This window comes from Thermobia domestica, chromosome 7 (assembly GCF_964235325.1).
Source record: "Thermobia domestica chromosome 7, izTheDome1.hap1.1, whole genome shotgun sequence".
In the NCBI taxonomy this organism is placed as follows: Eukaryota; Metazoa; Arthropoda; class Insecta; order Zygentoma; family Lepismatidae; genus Thermobia; species Thermobia domestica.
The window spans coordinates 150,016,234-150,029,894 of NC_137460.1; the positions used below are offsets into that span (position 1 = coordinate 150,016,234).

General features: G+C 36.3%; 1 protein-coding gene across 1 annotated transcript in view; it reads right to left on the reverse strand.

Annotated features, from left to right (window-relative positions):
- The window catches only part of LOC145690485 (uncharacterized), a 250,213-nt gene extending 240,221 nt beyond the window's left edge, over positions 1-9,992 (reverse strand). The window contains exon 1 of the mRNA XM_081765408.1: positions 9,864-9,992. The gene's annotated coding sequence lies outside the window, so the exon portion shown is untranslated. The remainder of the gene's footprint in view (positions 1-9,863) is intronic.
- Between the last annotated feature and the right edge of the window lie 3,669 nt (positions 9,993-13,661).

Below are 13,661 nucleotides of genomic sequence, written 5' to 3' on the forward strand. Positions count from 1 at the left end.
TTCTTCCATAAATGGTACTATATGCCATGAACGGCTTCTTACCAATATTATTTCTTCCATAAATGATACTATATGCCATGAACGGCTTCTTACCAATATTATTTCTTCCATAAATGATACTATATGCCATGAACGGCTTCTTACCAGTGGGGCGATATTTTACTCTCAAGATGAAAACTTGGAAATATTATCGTAGCAATGGTGATTAGCTCTGCATATCAATTTGTAGTTGCAACCTCATATAAGGGAAGTCATGTATGAACGCATGAAGATAACCCAATATCAACAACTGTAAAACAACATCCACAACTAACAGGAAGAAAGTCATGTACGCTGTACACTGTCCTAGCGGCACACGTGGTAGGTCCTACGCAAACTAATGGTCGGTATGATATGGAATTGATAATTGAAGAAATTGAGAAATTCGTTGGCTCAACATAGTTTAAATTATGTCGGCCGTCATTCATACAATAGTTTTGGCTTCACTCTCTTAACTGAAATTTTTACTTCTTTCGTAGGGGCTATGTTAGCATTTGAGTTGGTTGGCGAAAGCTCGGCGAAACGACCAATTACAACGTAGAGCCAACGTTGGCAGTTAGCTTGCCCATCATTCTCAACTGTTGGACTTATTCCTCGTACTGCTAGGATAGATTACAAGAGTAAAATACTGTTACGGTTAACTGATACACAATAGCACATTTACTGATAATTCTTGCACCCCTGAAAAATCGATATTTACATACTTTTCAAGGGCGATTATGGCTCTTCTTATGCCGCAAAGCGTGAAGTTTCAATAGACATCAGCACAATTAAAAAGTCCCTATCCTCGTCTGATCAGCTGGTGTATGATTACCAAATCTCTTCCGGGTCCCGGTGCAGGAAGGTATTTGGGGGCCCACGATCAACGAATTGGCTTTGGTGCAGAATATATGTGAGGCTCCCAATCAGCAAGTCATTTTGATGATGTAACATTTGAAGCTAAATTCCCTTGCCAGAAGGCATAACAATGACCTCCTTGAATTAATTTATATATTTTGTTTCCTGGTTGGTTCTGCGATGCCTTGTTTTCTCGAAGCCCCTTTTTCTTCTGAAGTTATATAATTAATTATATATTGAAGACCCATTTCGATTTTGTTTCAATGACTTATATTTGCTCTTCTGCATTCAAGTCCCAACCTAAACTGTCTACAAAATCCTTGTGCATTGTACAGTGCAAACTGTTTTAATGGTTTTTAGTATTTAAATGGCTTTTACTTACTCATATATCTTTTACTTGTACTTTTACGATTGGGGAGAGGATCAAATAAAGCTTGCAACTAATCTGAAATTCTATAAAGCTGAAATGTCACATATGCAAAATGAATAAGTGGATAATGTAAGTATTTAATATTTATTAGTATGAGCTTCGAACAGCAGGGCCTGTAGGTCAGGAGGTTTGCGTGCGTTGCACGGCCGATTGTTAGTGATTTGGATTTAACTATATGCAACTTTTAGTTATTTTTACTTTAAATACGACAGTTTTCCTTAGAACTAACAATGTATTTTTGCATTAGCGTTCCCAGATAATGTGCCGGAGTTTGGTAGCTCCTCATTCAAGTAGTTTTCCAAGAGATTTTGTACCTCCACTGAAAGTCGAACCTGGGATCACGCGCAACTAAAACTTCTGAAGCATGAGAACTGAAATTTTATTCTCTTTTCGAGAAAATAGCTCACTCCAATACCACAAAAAATGCAAAGAAATGATAAGTCATTATTTATCTTCTGAACAATACACAATTTTCATGTAGTTTTCATTTTAGTTCCTTGTTGTCGTATTTTAATGTCATATCTAATTTGGAAATTAATTTAAGAGGGCTGCACGTCACATTTGCCGTGTGTCATTTGTTAATGAAAAGTAAAAGGAATAAAACAGAAAATGTGATAATTTATGATGTTGGTGAGTTCTACAAATAATTACGCAGTGACATGGATGGGTTAACGCATATCCAAAGTACCCTAGTGTCGAATACTACGGTCATTATATAACACATTTTGAACAAGTAGAAACAAAGTTGCCAGGAATTGGAAATTTTACTTCTTTCAAATAACTTTGTTTGGAAAATGTGTTTAGATAAGTATCACATCCAATTACGTAGATGGTTTTAAATAGAACAAAAATCATAATGCCGTTTCCAGCAAATTGATATCGCAAACCATTTTGGAAACACGAAAAAAATGTTAAATTTTATATATTGCTTAAAACAAAGTATTTGTTGGAACTTTTAAGAATATATTTGTCTTTACTTTGCATCTATGACATTACAATACTTTTTGGTAGTTGTAATTACAACACGTTCTCGGAATCTTACAATTTTAAGCAATGTTACAAACTTTACCAATATTTAACATATCTCCATAACAGTTTGAAATATCAAGTTGTTGTAAACGACATTTTGATCTTCACTTCCTCGTGCAATTGTGCAATTTCTATTGGAAGCCATCCATATGATTTCGTGAGGTACTTATCTAAGCAGTTTCCCGAAATAAAGGTTTTTGAAGAAAATCAAAATTTTAGTGCCTTGTATCATTCTTCCTACTCATTCAAAATCCTCCATTTTATCATGATCATAGTATTAAACAATAAAATACTTTCTATGCCGATTGTCTTGTCCGTCTCACTTGCGTTGCTGCTGTTATACACTGAGAAAAAAAATTGTAGGTGACATACTTAAAAAGATAGGTTACATGCATAATTCCTGTAGTTTTTGGACTTAACGTACAGCAGACGTATAACTGAAAACGCATGTTTTATAATACTTTCTGTATAAGTGTTCCATCAATACGTACTTTCCGTATGAAACAATATAGACGGTCAGCATCTCACATACAAATATACGTATATAACATACAGCTGAGGAATGTAACATAAGTATATGCATGTGAACTACGGAAAACTGTTACATGTCAGACATCCTGCAACCGCATCATGTAACATCGAAGGGCAGTGCCTATGTAGCATATGGATAACGTGTGCTCCGTACTGATTTCTGTAGTAAGCAAGAGGATAACGTATATTTGTACAATATACCGCTGTCCGGAGAACGGATTTTTCTCTGTGTAGAGGCCACCAAAATTTGGATTTTTGTGGTATTGTAGCGTTCTTAGTTTGCACCACTAACTAACTAACTCTATGGCCTATGGAACCCGGAGGTTCAATGCCGCGTTCACAAAAGCTCTCCACTGACTTCTATCCTTAGCTAATTGGACCCAGTTTCTACTTTGTATTCCTATCTCTGCGAGATCCATCTTAATATTATCCTCCCATCTGCGCCTAGGTCTTCCTAATGGTCGTTTTCCTATGGGTCTACCAGTCAAGACTTTGAAAGCGTTTCTACTTTCTTCCATTCTAGCTACATGACCTGCCCACCTAAGCCTCCTAGACTTGACGACCCTAACAATGTTGGGTAAACCGTATAAACTATGTAGTTCCTCGTTATGAAGCTTCCGCCATTCCCCATTCTCGTTCCTCTTGGGTCCGAATATTCTTCTCAGGATCCTGTTCTCAAATACTTTCAGTCTATGTTCTTCCCTCAGAGTAAGCGACCATGTCTCGCAACCATACAAAACAACAGGCATGATTATCGTTTTATATATTTTAAGCTTCAAATTCCTCGACAGAATTCGCGACGACAAGAGATTTTGAACCGAATAGTAACACGAATTCCCTGCTTTTAGTCGACATTTAATTTCTTCGTGAATATGATTTTCGTCTGTTAATATTGATCCTAAATATTTGAAAGTATCCACTTTATCAAAAGTATTATTTAATATTTTAACGCCTCCACAATTTGCCGTATTACGGTCCCGACGCACTTCCATGTATTTAGTTTTCTCTGCATTTACTTCTAAACCCATGTCCCTGCAAGCGTTTAATAATATCTCTGCATTTATTTCTACTGTTCTCCTATCATCCCCTATTAAATTTACATAATCAGCATATGCCATAACCTGGTGAATGCCGTTCAACTCTAGGCCTTGGTTGCTATCTTTGATTTTCCTTATGGCGTATTCCAGCACAAAGTTAAATAATAATGGCGACAACGCATCTCCTTGTTTCAGGCCATTTTCGACGTGGAAGCTCGTGGACAAAAATTTTCCTACCCGCACTTTACTTTGGGATTCACTTAAACATATCTTAATTAATCTAATTAGCTTTCTCGGTATTCCAAGCTCTGTAAGAACGTTGTATAATGTTTCTCTCCTAACCGAGTCGTAAGCCTTTCTAAAATCAATAAATAGTTGATGTACCGGGGTATTGTATTCCCACTTCTTTTCGAGTATTTGGCGAATGGTAAATATTTGGTCGATAGTTGATCGATTTCGTCTAAATCCGCACTGATAATCTCCAATAATTTCATCTGCGTATGGGGTCAATCTTGCTAACAGAATATTTGAAAGGATTTTATAGGATGTTGACAGAAGAGAAATGCCTCGATAATTATTACAGTCAGTTTTGTCGCCTTTCTTGTGAATTGGAACAATGATTGACTCTTTCCACTCTTGTGGCAATTCTTCCTTGTTCCAGATAAGGAGAATGAGTTTGTGTATCTTGTTCCACAATTTTTCGCCTCCAGCTAAAATTAACTCAGCCGGAATTTCATCTACACCCGGAGATTTGTGTTTCTTTAATTTCTTTATAGCGGCTTCCACTTCTATTCGATTGGGTTCTGGAATATACGGTTCTGCGGTGTGTATCTCCTTTTTTCCACGCACATTAGTTTTTGGCTGCGTGTTCAGCAAATCGTCAAAGAAATCTTTCCATCTATTTAGGAGGCTATCCGTATCAGTGAGAACTGTTCCGTCAGATTTCTTTAATATATAAGCACGAGGTTGATAGCCTTTCTTAAATTCGCTGATCCCCTTATACATGTCCCGAATATTTTTATTTTTACTATTATCTTCAAGTTCCTTAATTTTAGCTTTCAAAAAATCCCGTTTCTTTGTTCTAAAAGTTTTGGAAGTTTCCCGCCTGATATCTGCGAAATTTTGTGTTGTTATTTCATTCGGATTTTGTAGCCACCGTAATTTTGCCTGTTTTCTCTTCTCTACTAGTTTAATGCATTCTTGGTCGAACCATGGTTTGTTCCTACGTATTTCCGCGTGTCCCAATTTTTCTATTGCTGAACTTTTAATGCTATCTCTAATTTCAATCCAAGTATCCTCAACACTAGTGCACTCCGAGTCTTCTAAAACCGAGAATCTATTCGAAACTTCAATCTGGTATTCCTCTCTTACCTGGCTCTCTTCTAATTTCTTTAAATTAAATCTCTCCGTTTTCGAGCATTGAGTATTACATTTATTCAACGATAATCTCTCCCGTATTATCGCTGCTACCAGGTAGTGATCAGTGTCACAATCAGCCCCTCTAAACGACCGGACGTCAATTATGCTAGATTGTCTTCTTCTATCTACTAAAACGTGATCAACTTGATTATGTGTTTTTCCGTCTGGTGATGTCCAAGTGTATTTATGAACGTCGCGATGTGGGAATTTTGTACTCTTCACGATTAGGTTTTTGGATGTTGCAAAGTTCACGAGTCTAACACCGTTGTCATTACTTTCCTTATGCAAACTTTCGTTCCCTATAATCGGTTTGAAAATATCCTCTCGTCCTACCTTCGCATTGAAATCCCCTAATAGAATCTTCATATGGTATCGCGGGAGTTGGTCAAATATCCGTTCCACTTCTTCGTAAAAACTATCTTTTATATCGTCACCCTTATCTTCAGTTGGAGCATGTACATTTAAAACAATACCACTTCTTCGTAAAAACTATCTTTTATATCGTCACCCTTATCTTCAGTTGGAGCATGTACATTTAAAACAATAATATCACACCAACACAATAATAGTTTGCACCACTGAATAACAAATTTGATATTGTAAGTTTTTGTTTTTAACATGTAGATTTGAAATATGCAATAATCGAACATAGTGCTATTTGAAAAATATAACTTTGTGTTGGATTAACAACATTATTAACCTTGTGGTACCACATAGTGTCAAACAGTGTCCCCTTGTTGATATTTGAATGGTACAAAACTTCAGCATTTCTTGTCTATTAGATTAAAAGTTACAAGGGCGTACCAAGATAAATGGTCCACCCTGTATATATCTATATAATCATTTAATATGGGACCCCTTTTTCAGTTCCTGGTTCAGCTGCATAATTTGCAGTAGTGCAAAGTACACAATATGCTCCATGAACCATGGAAAATTAGACTATGGAAAATTTCTTTGGTGCCCCCGTTCCTCGATGCCCTAAGCACGCGCTTATTTTGCTTTATGGTTAATCCTCCTCTGTACGATGAGTGTAGAGTGAAGTCACAGTTAAGTATGATCGCCTGCTGTTAATATATTCAGACGTTACTCCCTAGGTTCAACTCAACAATTTTCTACTCATGAACCTAGCAGCGGTTCTAAAACATGTGGAAGGGTATAGAGTATCATGACCAAGACAAAGCAATGCATTTACAATATATACAGAAAAAATGAGTTAATTGTTCTCCACAAATATGATTCAACCAATATACTAAATAAGGATAAATTGTATTATAGTTTCGTCAATTTATAATTGCTATTCATCAGATACATTAGCAGATAGAAAATTCTTAAACACGTACGTATTTTTTGCTTTAGTCTGGTTTATTTACTTAAGCCTTTAAGTTTTATCTATATATTTCTTGTTATAATATATTTCCGCAGGCACACAGAAATAATGCTAATGATGGTGTGCTTATTAGAACCAAGGGCAACCTTTTTTTATTTTATTTTATTTTATTTTATTTATTTTTTTAATGTTGGAGTGAATTAACACTCTTATATCTGATAGATTTCGGCTCCAAGCAATTAAAAATAATACGATACTTTTCACGAAAAGTAGAAAATTTTAGAAAACTTTTCTTCTTTTTTTTGTTTCGAATTCATGTTCTTATTATTCACAATTTCAATATTAAACGATAGGGTAGGAATGATTCTTAAGCCAAGCCTGAAATAAAATATTTCAGCATAATTCTGGAACGCCTGGAGCAATTTTAGCCAAACTTGGCATACATATTACTTAAAATCTGCTGGAAAAGAATACTGTAGGGGTAAGAACCTACTAGCATACCTAGGGAGTGGGTTGACATATAAAAATGTTCGAAAGTGATTGATATTAGTGTTGAATCCGAAGTTTTGTGGGTCACTGAGATGAATAGTGACTTCCTTATGCCGTTTAAGTTCAAGTCCAGTCTCCATTAGCCCTCCTGGGGCGGGGGAGAAATGGTGGCATGTAAAAATAATCGTAAACCATCGATATTAGTGTCGAATCCATAATTTTCTATTTCCCTAAGTTGATTGGTGACAGTTCTAATGTCTTCTAAGATTAAGCTCAGCTCCTAGTGGGGGTAACACCTCCTAGCACCCGTAGGAGTGCGTGGGAAATAGGGAACGTGTAAAAATAAAGATGACATATATTAATATCGTATCAATAGTTTTCGGGGTTCTTAAGATGAATAGTGCCGCCCCCAGTACCGTTTATCCCTATTGTAACCGTTAGAGGTGGAAAGAGGTGAAATGTTTGGAAACGACCGATTTTAGTGCCAAATCCATGATTTTTTTCGGAAACGCTGAGATGAATAACACACTCCGGATAGCGGTAAAGCCCAAGTACAACCTCCATTGGGATGGAGGGAGGAAGAGTGAAAATAAAATGTCTCAAATAACCGAGATTAGTGTGGAATTCATACTTTTTGAGGTCGCTAAGCTGTTAGGTGAAAAACCAATGACATTTAAGCCCAAGTATAGGCAAGAATATTCATGCCAGTTGGATTGGGAATTTACAGGAGCAACAACGAATGAGTTACTCACTGTTTATTATGTTTGGTTCTTTCTTTTCTGACAGGAACTTTTAGTTCTTTATTGCTCGTACGTCTATAGACATGTACGAGTTGGATCTATGTTTATTAATGGTATATTCCGGCGTAACTCTGAAACGGCTGGAGCAAATTTCTCCAAACTTGTTCAACATATAACTTACAATCAAAAAAAAAAAAAAAAAAAAAAAAAAAAAAAAAAAAAACAGTGGAAGTAAGACAGCTCAAGGGGTATCAATCGGAATGGGTGACATGTAAAAATCCAAAATGACCAATATTAGTGTGTAATCCAAATGAATAGTGCCGCTTAAGTCCAAGTTTAGCCCGGTCGTCAGAGAGGGGAGAGGAAGGGGTGAAAAATAAAATGTAAAAAATGACAGATTAGTGTCGGATTTATGCTTTTCGGAGTATGGAAAAGAGTTGACACGTTCTAAATTACTTTCGGAATACATTTAAAAACCCGCCTCAAGCTGGGTTTTTAAATCATATAAATTTGATTAAAGAGCGTATTCTAGGGGGGTAGAGTGTTTCAAAATGTATGCCAAAATTGAACATATCTGGATTTTTATCGTTACAATTTTATTGAAATGCGTATCCTAAGGGGAAAAGAGATTCAAATATTTGTCATAAACCCATTCTTCCCGTGCGAAGAATGAGCATTTCAGCTCCTGTACTAGATGGGTAAAAATCAAACTTAAACAACAGGCGTACTAGAGAGATATATTTAATCAAGCTCGCTAAGTTTAAACAATATATATAAGCAGGCCCGAAATCAGCCACAGATGTTTGGGGGGCATGAATATATTAGGGGGGGCAAGTCATCAAAAATTTTCTTACAAATATTGTGTTTTTTGTATTGAGGTCTGGAGAGGCCACGAAAAGTTTTGGGGAGGCCGGCCCCCCTAGCCCCCTCTAATTGCGGGCCTGTATATACAGTAAGTTATCGTGAAACAGATAGACAGACTGATACAGTACATACGCATGATCGTTGAATGGTAAAACCTCACTTAAGCCACTTAGCATGCTTCATAATGATAATGTCTTTTGTGATAAAGGCAATGCACTCGATTGATTTATATGCGTCAAATTTTGTCATGATTTTATGTGTGATTACAAGTATATGCTTCAAATCGAAGATTTTTTAAGGAATGGAATATCAAGTTTCCTATATCACTGACATCAAAAGCAATTTTAAAACTGATAAAATATTTACTCTAACCATAAACTTTAGATGGATCCCATTGTTCATGAAAGCTGCTTTTTCTTCTCTCATGCAAGGACATTTAGTTTTATATTTAATTATTTTACAATATTATTAAATTCGCGCAGATGCGAAATGCCCTCCTACATTACTATGAAGATTATGAACAGTGCTCACAATATTTCAGAATTCTTAGTCTAGCGATACTATCAGAATAATACGCATAAACACTGCTGTCAGCAGATTTTAAAGAGTAATTATAGAAGAATGCAACATATTTTCTACAATTTAAAAATTTAAAAGTTAATTATGAAATACTATCTAAGACGAAAGATACAATTCCTTCGATGAATGATAAAGTACGACTAATGCAATTGTGAGCACAGAAATGCCGTTGCCAAGACTCGTGAATTACATACTGTTTTAAAGAAAAAAGGATGAATCTTTTTATAAATTTTAACCATCACTTTTAATACTATTTCTTTCGTTTGGCCTCAACATTTAATTTAACCTGCTGTGAGGATTGTTCCTAAAGGCAACCCATGGTCACCTTCGAAAGCTTAGTTTGTTTAACCTCATAAACATTTTAAAAAGTATGTTCTCAGAATCACTTATTTATGTTAACTTACAAAACATTGTTTTGGAAGTTTTGTTTTGTATTTATCACCAAAGGTGATAGTAGCATGTAAGAGAACCCTTAACAAAATTTGCAAATAAGATATATTTTCTACTTGTACGAACTTGTAGAATTTGTTGTGGTTTCTTACCTGGTTTTATATCGTTTCCTGTTTGTAGATCAGGGTCGGGGAGTCTTGATATTATCCCAGGCGAGAGCTGATGCTGTTGAAGATAGATAATCCATCCCGCGCGCGGACTGCTCTTGGCTCTTCTTCAACAAAATCATCACTGATCGATACCGCAGCTACCCTGACGAGAGAACCCACTGCAACAACTCAACACGCATCGCTGTTGCGCATTCCCGCCAATCGCCAAAAGGAAAAGGGGGTGGATCTAGATCTTTCATCGTTCATATTCTTTTCTATGAATTTATATACATGATTCAAAATTATCTTCATTTAATGCTAATCTTTTTTAATTCCAAGATGAACTAAGAGTAAATACTAAGATCCTCTCTACTTTATAATCTTTTTCTAAAAGATATTTTTAAAAAAAGTGAATAGAGAACTAAAGAAATATATAATTTTGGACTTTATGGGATCAAGTGTATACAAAACCCAAACCTTAACGCGATACGAGACAGACCACTAGAATGACTGAACACATTTCTTTCTTTTTATCTTTAATGTTGTATACATACAAGTATATGATTATCTCAAAATCAGATTGTTTTTTTACAACCAGTGATTAATGTGCTGGAAACAAGGTGTCAGAAAGGGGATCATGGGGATCAGACTTTCCTCTCCAGTTTACAGTAATTCAAATCAAATTTCAAGCCATTTTCAAGATTCTGTAATAAGGGTTATTAAGGAGAGTTTCGTTTATCAAAAAGTCCTTTATATATTTACTCTATCTGTCTGTGTATCCCTCTGGAAGACGCAAAATCTGAAGTATTACTTGATAGATGACACTGACCAGGAGGTAGAGGATCGAAAGTTAGAAACCACTTTCAAGGGCGCCTGGTTTTGAAAGTCAGTGGTGAGCTCACAATTGACGACCGCGAAATTTCGGGATACGAGATTCTACTGAGACATAGCAAGGGTCTGAGGTTTCCCGGAAAATTGTGAAAATCGACCCTTCTGAAATTGCCGTTTTAAGTATTTTTGTATGAAAATGGAGTTTTTTAATTTACAGATGGAAATATACTGTATATTTATGAATTTGAGTATAATGCCGTAATCAAGGAAATTCTGGGATTTTAAGATTGTAACCTCCGATCTAAGCTGACCATTTGTAATATAACAAGTGTAAAAAAATGAAAATAGTACGAAAAAACGCTCGTTCAATTTGTCACTTAAAATATCATCAATGCCATAATTCTGGAATCTTAAGTGTTTTCATCCTTGGTAAAGTCTGAACAAACTTTATATCTCCCCGTGTATATGGACAAGTAAAAATCGGTTCCCCATGTATTCCTGAAGGTGTGATTATGGATATAAACCTTAGTTCACATACTATCCGTAGTGCTGTTGAAATTAGAGGGTTAGTATAATGCTCAGGATGCAAAATACTGAGTGCTCCAAAAGTAATATTAACGAGTACGTAGTACACCCAACCACAAAAGTATCTAGCCCCTTAAGTGCTCTAATTCCATTACTTGGGGTCCAGGTAATTTGCAGTTGTGAGAACACCTAGACAGATGCAACCCAACTTACACGTAACTTTTCTCGGCACTGACTGCAGTTGGTAGCCCTGAACCAGGTGTTTATCCAGGTAAAATTGTAAAGTGGGTGACTAACGAAACAGTTCTCCATTCTAAGATGAATTTCTATGGCTCGGATCGTGTTTTCCAAAGAACATCATATATTTTAATATTGATGTGTATGTAATGTATTTTTTCTTTATATACTGTGTGTTTAGAGAAATAAAAATACTGACGACGCATGAATCATAAAATGCTTCAAAATAGCTGAAAATATCAAATCTAGAACAACTGCTGGAAATAAGTTAGTAAATAATTGCCTTCATTGAGAGACCTTCTCCAATTCTCCTCATTCTAACATCTTTTTCTTTCTAGAGGAGAGATCTTGCTTGTCACACTGAGTCTGTATTGAAATTGAAATTGAAACATATGAAAAAGTTAGAACCTGACCGGGATTTAAACCCGGGTCCGCCGAATAGAAGTTCAATGCACTAACCACTTACCTATCGCGTCACTTCTTCCATCTAAACTATTAGCTAGTTAAAAGCATTGCATTTAAGATTATACACAAAATACTCGTACTAATACTCGTATAAGGAGACGTTCCTTATGAGTATCACAATGACTTACTTGAGGTTTCCTTGTTTAACTCACAAACAAGTGATATAGACCTTCGTCAATGAGGAAAATATCACAAAACGTTCTTCAAGATGAGGCTACCTCATCGTTTTTAACTGGCCCCGATTTATTTTACTGCAATTCGTCCTCACCTTAACTTCTAATTGCTAAAGAAGAAAAGCCGGTAGACATTATTTTCGCATTCTTTGAATTGCATCAACGCGTGTAGAAATAGTGTGTACTACATTTATCTAACAGAACTACTAGTTTATTTTTGGATAAGGAATTGATGGCAAGGTGTAAAAGCAGAGAATTGCCATTTCAGTGACCCGGCTTCGAATCCCGGCGTGACATTTATTTTTCTTTATTGGAAGGTATTGTTTACGTAATTGATATTATTATTATTATTATTTTATTATTATTATTATTATGCGTATAATTCTATGAATTTCGATGGCAACTGTCGCCAAATATTAGAAAGTGAATATAGGATAACTATGAAATAAAGTAAATAGATGCGCGTAATTTTATTATAAAATTATATGGTCAACGCATTTTATCTTACCCCAAACGGTTATCGTCGAATATACACGGTTAAAGGAGCACTCTTTTGGTCAAATTAAAAAGACTCAACGATTTATCCCTCTATAAGGAGACGTTGCTTATGTGAGTGTAACAATAAATTACTCGTGATTTCTTTCTTTAAACCAAAGAAAAAGAAACTTATATAGATGTTCTTCAATGAGGAACATATCACGAAATGTTCTTCAAGTTAAGGCTACGTCATAGTTTTCAGCGATGGTCCCGATTTACATTACAATTCTTTAGGTATGGGCACGAGTCGAGCTAAAACTCGACTCGACTCGAAACTAGAAGCGAACTCGAGTCGAGTCAAAGGTAATTTTCTCAAGTCGAGTTCCAAGTCGAGTCACTGTTCTGAGTTCCAGTGTCAGTCGAGTCGAGTTTGATAAATGGGCTCGCTCATTTAGCTCGTTTTAACTCGTTTTGAAATCATTATCTGATTAGCTTCGAAAGCGAAAGCTATGAGAAATGTAATCAGTAATGTGGAATATTTTTAGTGTTGCTCATGAGATGGGACATTGCTCGCATCTCGTCTCGTCTCGATTAACAAGACGACCAGTGGCGTATTTAGGGGGGGGCTTCCGGGCTTAAGCCCCCCCCGAAATCTTACTTACTATAGTAAAGTATATGAAATATCTTGCAGAATTTTCACATTTTCAGGCAAAGCCCCCCCGAAAGTTAGCAAAGCCCCTCCCGAAATAAAATCGTAAATACGCCACTGAAGACGACAATCTATTTTTATAACGAGACAGACTGAAATGTCGTAAGTATATACTGTATTTCTTACCACCAAGGCTAAGACCTGCACGATCGAAGATTTGAACCGAAGCAGCTCAACCCGGGTAGTGATGTTAACCGACTCAGCTCGGTTTAACTAAGCGAACAGCTCAAGCCGCCTCGGTTGAGATGAGGCATCTACTCGGCTCAGGTGAGCCATCGGCTCGAGCCAGCTTGGTTTGGGTAAGCAATCAGCTCGGTTTGGTTCGGCTTGAGCCGGCTTGGGTGGGTGAGCTACTGGCTCGGCTCGATAGGGAATGAGCTTTAA